The sequence below is a fragment of the Alligator mississippiensis genome, chromosome 9, assembly GCF_030867095.1.
Source record: "Alligator mississippiensis isolate rAllMis1 chromosome 9, rAllMis1, whole genome shotgun sequence".
Lineage (NCBI taxonomy): Eukaryota > Metazoa > Chordata > Crocodylia > Alligatoridae > Alligator > Alligator mississippiensis.
The window spans coordinates 42,512,736-42,518,790 of record NC_081832.1 but is presented as its reverse complement, the minus strand read 5'-3'; the positions used below and the strand labels follow the sequence as shown (position 1 = coordinate 42,518,790).

Genomic DNA, 6,055 nt, shown 5'->3' with positions numbered 1-6,055 from the left:
AGGCTACTTGCTGTATCTGCTTGCACATTTAGAGAGTGGATGACATTAAATATTCTGCTGCTAACTTTTCAGGTGGGCCCTTGGTTATTTGCCAGTGGGAAGCCAAGTGTGCCTGGCAACTGCAGGTGTCAGAGGCAGGTGTCCTTGAGCCTGTCATGTGGACTGTGTTGTTTGGGAACCTCTGCCTGGTTCTAACTGGGAGTTTGTGTTTCTGCATGGCATTGGATTGACAGCTGCAAGATGAATTGCTGCTCCCAGGATTCCTCTGGCGTCTTTTGCTAATTTTATCCTGAAGCACAAGATAAGCTGGAGTAAATTCCTCCACTGTATACACTGCTTTACTGGGATATTAGCAATCAGGCAAAATTACCAGTAGCAGCTGTATACTGCAGAAAATAGACTTATACTCATAACCAGATAGTGAGTTCTTAGGTACCCCAGTTCCTGTCTTCGTTGTAAAGGCATGTTCCAGCCTTCACGCGTAGGCTTCTGCATCTGGCGTTTTGTACACTTCCAGACTCCAACTTCTCTGTATTCCTGCCCATTCCTCTGAAATAACGTTCACATGGCTAAATCAGCAGAGAAGAATGAAAGGTTGAGTCATGATGTGACCATTGTTTCTACTTGGGGTCATCTTTCCAGCACTGATGGGCATGTGCATATTCATTTCAACTCACTAAAAACTGTCATTGACCGATCCACCCTTTCTCACATGCTAATGTAGACTGAACCTGTCCCTGGAATCAGTTTATCTATGAGGTGGAATAGAGTTACACATGCAGCACTGAGGGGTTTGGGGGTGAAAGGACTCCTCAGTAGTAGTTGCATGTCACCAGTCTGGGTAGCAAGATTAGGAAGCTGGAAACTAACTCAAGGAAGGAGCTGGATGCTGCCCCAGTCATGATTTGCTTAATTGTGTTTAAGGCATAAACTGTCCCCCTCTCCTGCATAATTGAGGGGGAAAGTCCCCTGCTAATGGTGAGCTGCTAAATTGACACACAGCAGCTACCATCCACACCACCCGCTGCCAGCACAGCATTCCCATCCTCCATGGGAGTGTTGCTTAGCTCCTGGCCTGCCCCTTTCTGGTCTGTTGGCATAGGCCCTGTCATTTCTGCTGCTGCTGCTTATTCTCCCCTCAACCCTTGTTGCTTCAGTTTCTTTTCTCATCAGTGAGGAAGTGGAATCAGGGCAAGCACTTCTGTGGGGTGAAGTAAGAGTTCTTGTGTGCAGGGGGCAAACTGAGGCATAGAGAAATTAGACAATAATTCTTAGTGGCTGCATTCAAGCTTAGGTACCTCCAGCCATACCACTGCCCAGGCACTTGGCGATCACCCTGTGTCATGTGTTCTCAAAGGGGCTTTATGTGCTCTGGCAGGTAAGCCTCCAGATTGAAATGAGCAGGGAGGTTGTTCACTGGTGGCCACATGATGTAGGCACAGGGGTCCCAAGAGGCATCTGTGGTCCCAAGTGACTGTGAGCTGTCTACTTGCAGATGCCAAAGCACCTTGGCTGGGCTCTGCTGGTTCAGTGTCTGAGTCAGTAGGGGCATCTGCCTCTGGAGGTCAAGTCTCCTTGTCTACGCACCCGACCCCCTGGGGTAGCTCATCTATTTTAAAAAGAAAGCACCCACACCCAATCCCTGTCCCTGTGGTTAGCTGTCTGCCTTCCAGCTCCCCGAGCCTCCCCTCCCCGGCCCCGTGCGGCGGCCCGTGCTCCCGGAGCGGTCTGTGCCCGGGCAGGGCGCGCTGCCACTGCTGAGCTGCCCGCTTCCCTCCCGCAGCCCTGCGCGCTCCTTCATCGGGCCCGCGCGGACGGCGGGTGGCGGCAGCCGGCCCCGGCTTCCTGGCAGCGGCAGCTGCAGACCGCTCCGCCCCTCGCACCGCAGGCAGGGGGGGCTGAGCCCTAGGGCCTTGCTCCGCCCGCGAGCTCGCGCCGCACCCGCTCAGCCCCGGCCGGACCAGGAGACTAGAGGCGCTGCAGGCTCCACACCTGCCCCCACCCCTGTCACGGGCCGAAGTAGGGTTAGTAAAATGTAATTTGTCAGGAGTGGGATTCGAACCCACGCCTCCAGAGGAGACTGCGACCTGAACGCAGCGCCTTAGACCGCTCGGCCATCCTGACCCTGCTAAAAGGGCTTTCAGGGTGTGCTCTCAAGCAGATCTGTGTCATTCCTTGTCCCATAGCTTCGCCTTTTTTAGAGCAGGGTCCTGCAGCCTCCGCTGGCCCGTGCCCCACAGGCAAGAAAAGCGAGGAACGGGAGACACGGCTCTCCCTGCCACTGTCTCTAGACCATTTTTTTTCCCTGAGGCTGTGAGCACCTTCAGAGAGGCAATGTGCTGCCGCAGGAGTGAAGATCACGGTTCTGAACTTTCTCCACCTCCAACCCATGGAGTTTCGTACTGCCCCTTTCCTCCCATTTCCCCGCTATACTAACTTATAGGAGCTCCTTCCAGTTCTTTAGGAAGGACACTAGCACGTGGCTACTTTAAGACATAACAAGTGGCTTGTGCATTTCTCCTCTTAGGGTCGGGAAGACAGGGGATTTTTAGACAGGCAGATGAGTCACTGTGCCTTGGTTCGCCTTACTTGTGGTATTAACTAAAGCAAGAGAATGCACCCCGGCTCAGGAAGCTGTGCAGGTTGGGAGCAGCTCCACCATCCCTCCCCACAGCAGGGGAACTTAGCATCAGGTGCTTGATGGGATGTAAAAAGCCCCATTACATTAAAAAAAAATTGCCTTCTGCACCGTTCAAGACAGGCTCTACAACTAGGGCTCTGCTTGCATGCCCAGGTTGACAGGTCTATTTGCTAAGCACTTTCTGCAGTAAGAACTGATGGGTTGGCTAATTAATTGAACACTCTTTGTATTTTATAACAAGGAGTATCTCAAGTGCCTCTGACTTGCAGTGACAGGAAAGGCTTAGCACCTGCTGGTAGAGCAAGGGACCCAAGAGCAACTTAAGACACACGGTAGAATTGGTGTGTGATCAATTGAAGAAGTTAGACATATACAAGTCAGCAGGACCGGATGAACTCCAGCTGAGAGTGCTACTCTTCCAAAACTCACTGTGATCTGGAGTGGTCCCTGAGGACTGGAAGTGGGCCAATGTTGTGCCCATCTCCAAGAAAGGGATGAGGGAGGACCCAGATAACTATAGGCCAATTAGCCCAACTTCTTCCCCAAGGAAAATCTTGGGAAAATTCATTAAGGAGTCTATCTGTGATAAGCTTGCAGAAGGTAGGATGCTGAACAACAGCCAGCATGACTTGATTGCAGGCAGGTCTTGTCTTACCAAAGTCATCTCCTTTTATGACCAGGTAACTTGTCACCTGGATAAGAGAAGAGGTTGATGTTCTATACCTTGACATCCAAAAAACCTTTGATCTGGTATTCCACGATGTTCTTACAAGAAAATTGGAGGACTGTGGGCTTAACTGTGAGACAGTTAGGTGGGTAGGAAGCTGGGTGCAGGGTAGGACCCAGAGAGTCCTAAGGAACAGATCTGTGTCATCCTGATGAGAAGTGGGCAGCAGTGTCCCTCAGGGGTCAGTACTTGGTTCAGTAATTTTCAGCATCTTTATCAATGATCTGGATGTGGGGGTGAAGAGCTCACTAGCCAAGTGCACAGATGACACCAAGTTCACAGGCAGATCAAGACAGGCTGGCAAATTGGGTGAGTCAGACGCAGATGAAGTTCACCACTGAGAAATGCAAAGTGCTCCACCTGGGGACCAACAACCCCTTAACACACCTACAGGCTTGGCAGTGCCAAACAGACCAGCACCACAACAAAAGGGACTTAGAGGGAATAATAGAGTACAGTATGAACCTGAGCCAGCAGTGTGACACTGTAGCCAGCAGGGTAAATAATACCCTGGCATGCAGCAATCGATGCATCTCCAGAAAAGTCAAGGAAGTTATTCTTCCGCTCTACTCAGCGTGGGTGAGACCCCCAACTGGAGTACTGCTTCCAATTCCAGGCGCTGCACTTTAACAAGGATGTAGTAAAGCTTGCAAGAGCCCAGAGGAGGGCCACCTCCTGATCAGGGACTTGCACAGCAAGCCGTACGAGGAAAGGCTGTAGGACCTGAGACTCTTCAGCCTGAAAAAGAGAAGTCTGAGAGGGGATTTGGTAGCAGCTTACAGCTACATCAGGGGCGTGCATCAAGGGCTCAGTGAAAAACTGTTCACCAGGGCACCTTTGGGGAAAACCAGAAGTAAATGTCCACAAACTCCTAGAAGACTGTTTTAGGCTCAATATTAGGAAAAACTTCTTCACAGTTAGAGTGTCCAGACTGTGGAATAAGCGTCCTCCAGAGGTGGTGCAATCACCTACCCTGGAAATCTTCAAGAGACTAGACAGTCACCTTGCAGGCAGTCTTTCCTGCCTGGAGCAGGGGGGCTGGACCTGATGATCTTCTGAGGTCCCTTCTAGCCTTACAATCCATTAAACTTTGCTATGGGATGGACTATTAAGGACACTGGGTGCTGGGGCTAGTTAGCTGTACTGTTTCCAACCAAAACTGGAGTACTGCGTGCAATTCTGGGCGCCACACTTCAAGAAGGATGCGGATAACCTGGAGAGGGTCCAGAGAAGGGCCACTCGTATGGTCAAGGGCCTGCAGACCAAGCCCTATGAGGAGAGACTAGAGAAACTGGACCTTTTCAGCCTCTGCAAGAGAAGGTTGAGAGGCGACCTTGTGGCTGCCTTTAAGTTCATCACGGGGGCACAGAAGGGAATTGGTGAGTATTTATTCACCAAGGCGCCCCCGGGGGTTACAAGAAACAATGGCCACAAGCTAGCAGAGAGCAGATTTAGATTGGACATTAGGAAGAACTTCTTCACAGTTTGAGTGGCCAAGGTCTGGAACGGGCTCCCAAGGGAGGTGGTGCTCTCCCCTACCCTGGGGGTTTTCAAGAGGAGGTTAGATGAGTATCTAGCTGGGGTCATCTAGACCCAGCACTCTTTCCTGCTTATGCAGGGGGTCGGACTCGATGATCTATTGAGGTCCCTTCGGACCCTAACATCTATGAATCTATGAAAACAAAACACATCACATGCTTCTTCTACCTCAGCATCAGAAGGAGCAGAGATGCTCAAGGCCCAGTTTGCTTTGAGACACTCCCCATCTCAAGGTGATTTGCAGCTTGGATTTTAAGCCTTTTATGTGGTCCAGGGAGCGAGAACCCAGCAAAGACTGCAGGAGTAAAACCATTGAACAGTGGTGGAAAGTAACTCAGCCTACAGGCAATTTCTATCATTCTACATAGTTTGAGTCTACAAGAGAAGAAAAAAGAATAATTGCTGATCTTTCTGCCCTAGCAAGACAGTAGGGGATTCAGGCCCATGTTTTATTTGCCTACATGACTAGGGAAGCTAGCTTGGTCTGTTCTAGTAGAAGTCAATCTTTTGGGGAGGCATGCTATAAAATTAGCCCCACACCCTTCCTGAGGGTCTCTCCAATCCCTTTCCCTTACTTGATCTGCTGCACAGCTTTCTGCCTAACTTGCCACTGTTGTGGGAAAAAACTCCCTGGAGTTCATTGTCTAGCCACATAGGAACCAGGCAACACGGGTAAAGGCTTTTACTGCAGTTTATTTGCTCGAACAAATGACCATAAGCCAGTAAAGAGGCAAAATGCCCCCCCCCCAAAGGGTGGGGCATTCTAACTTTTTACAACAAGGCAACAAGGTTAATAAAAAAAGCAATACTTACGGCTGCACTTCACAAATTTTCATAACAGCCTATTTCTGTTAAGCTGAACTAGCACTTTTTAAAAGCTGAAGTTAAGTAACAGTTACATGTTACCTTTTACATTCCAATCTGTATTTCTGTTTTGAGTTTTGCCATCTTTCCTCTTTTTGGGCCCCTTTATCTTATTTCGTTCCTTGCTGTAGCTGGTTCGCAGCACACAGACTTACAGAGATTCACTTGCTGCCTTTCACTCAGAAAATGGTTAACACAGTTAAAATGGTTACTTAACATAAGCAAATGGCTGGCTTAGCTATTATTCTGCCTTGTGGTCAGCAGCATTGCTAGGCCACAGTTTA

At 49.8% G+C, this 6,055-nt stretch overlaps 1 non-coding gene across 1 annotated transcript; it reads right to left on the bottom strand.

The window, feature by feature from the left end:
- Positions 1-2,041: 2,041 nt before the first annotated feature.
- TRNAL-CAG (transfer RNA leucine (anticodon CAG)) lies at positions 2,042-2,124 on the bottom strand. Its single transcript has one exon. It is a non-coding gene; the product is annotated as a tRNA-Leu (tRNA).
- Between the last annotated feature and the right edge of the window lie 3,931 nt (positions 2,125-6,055).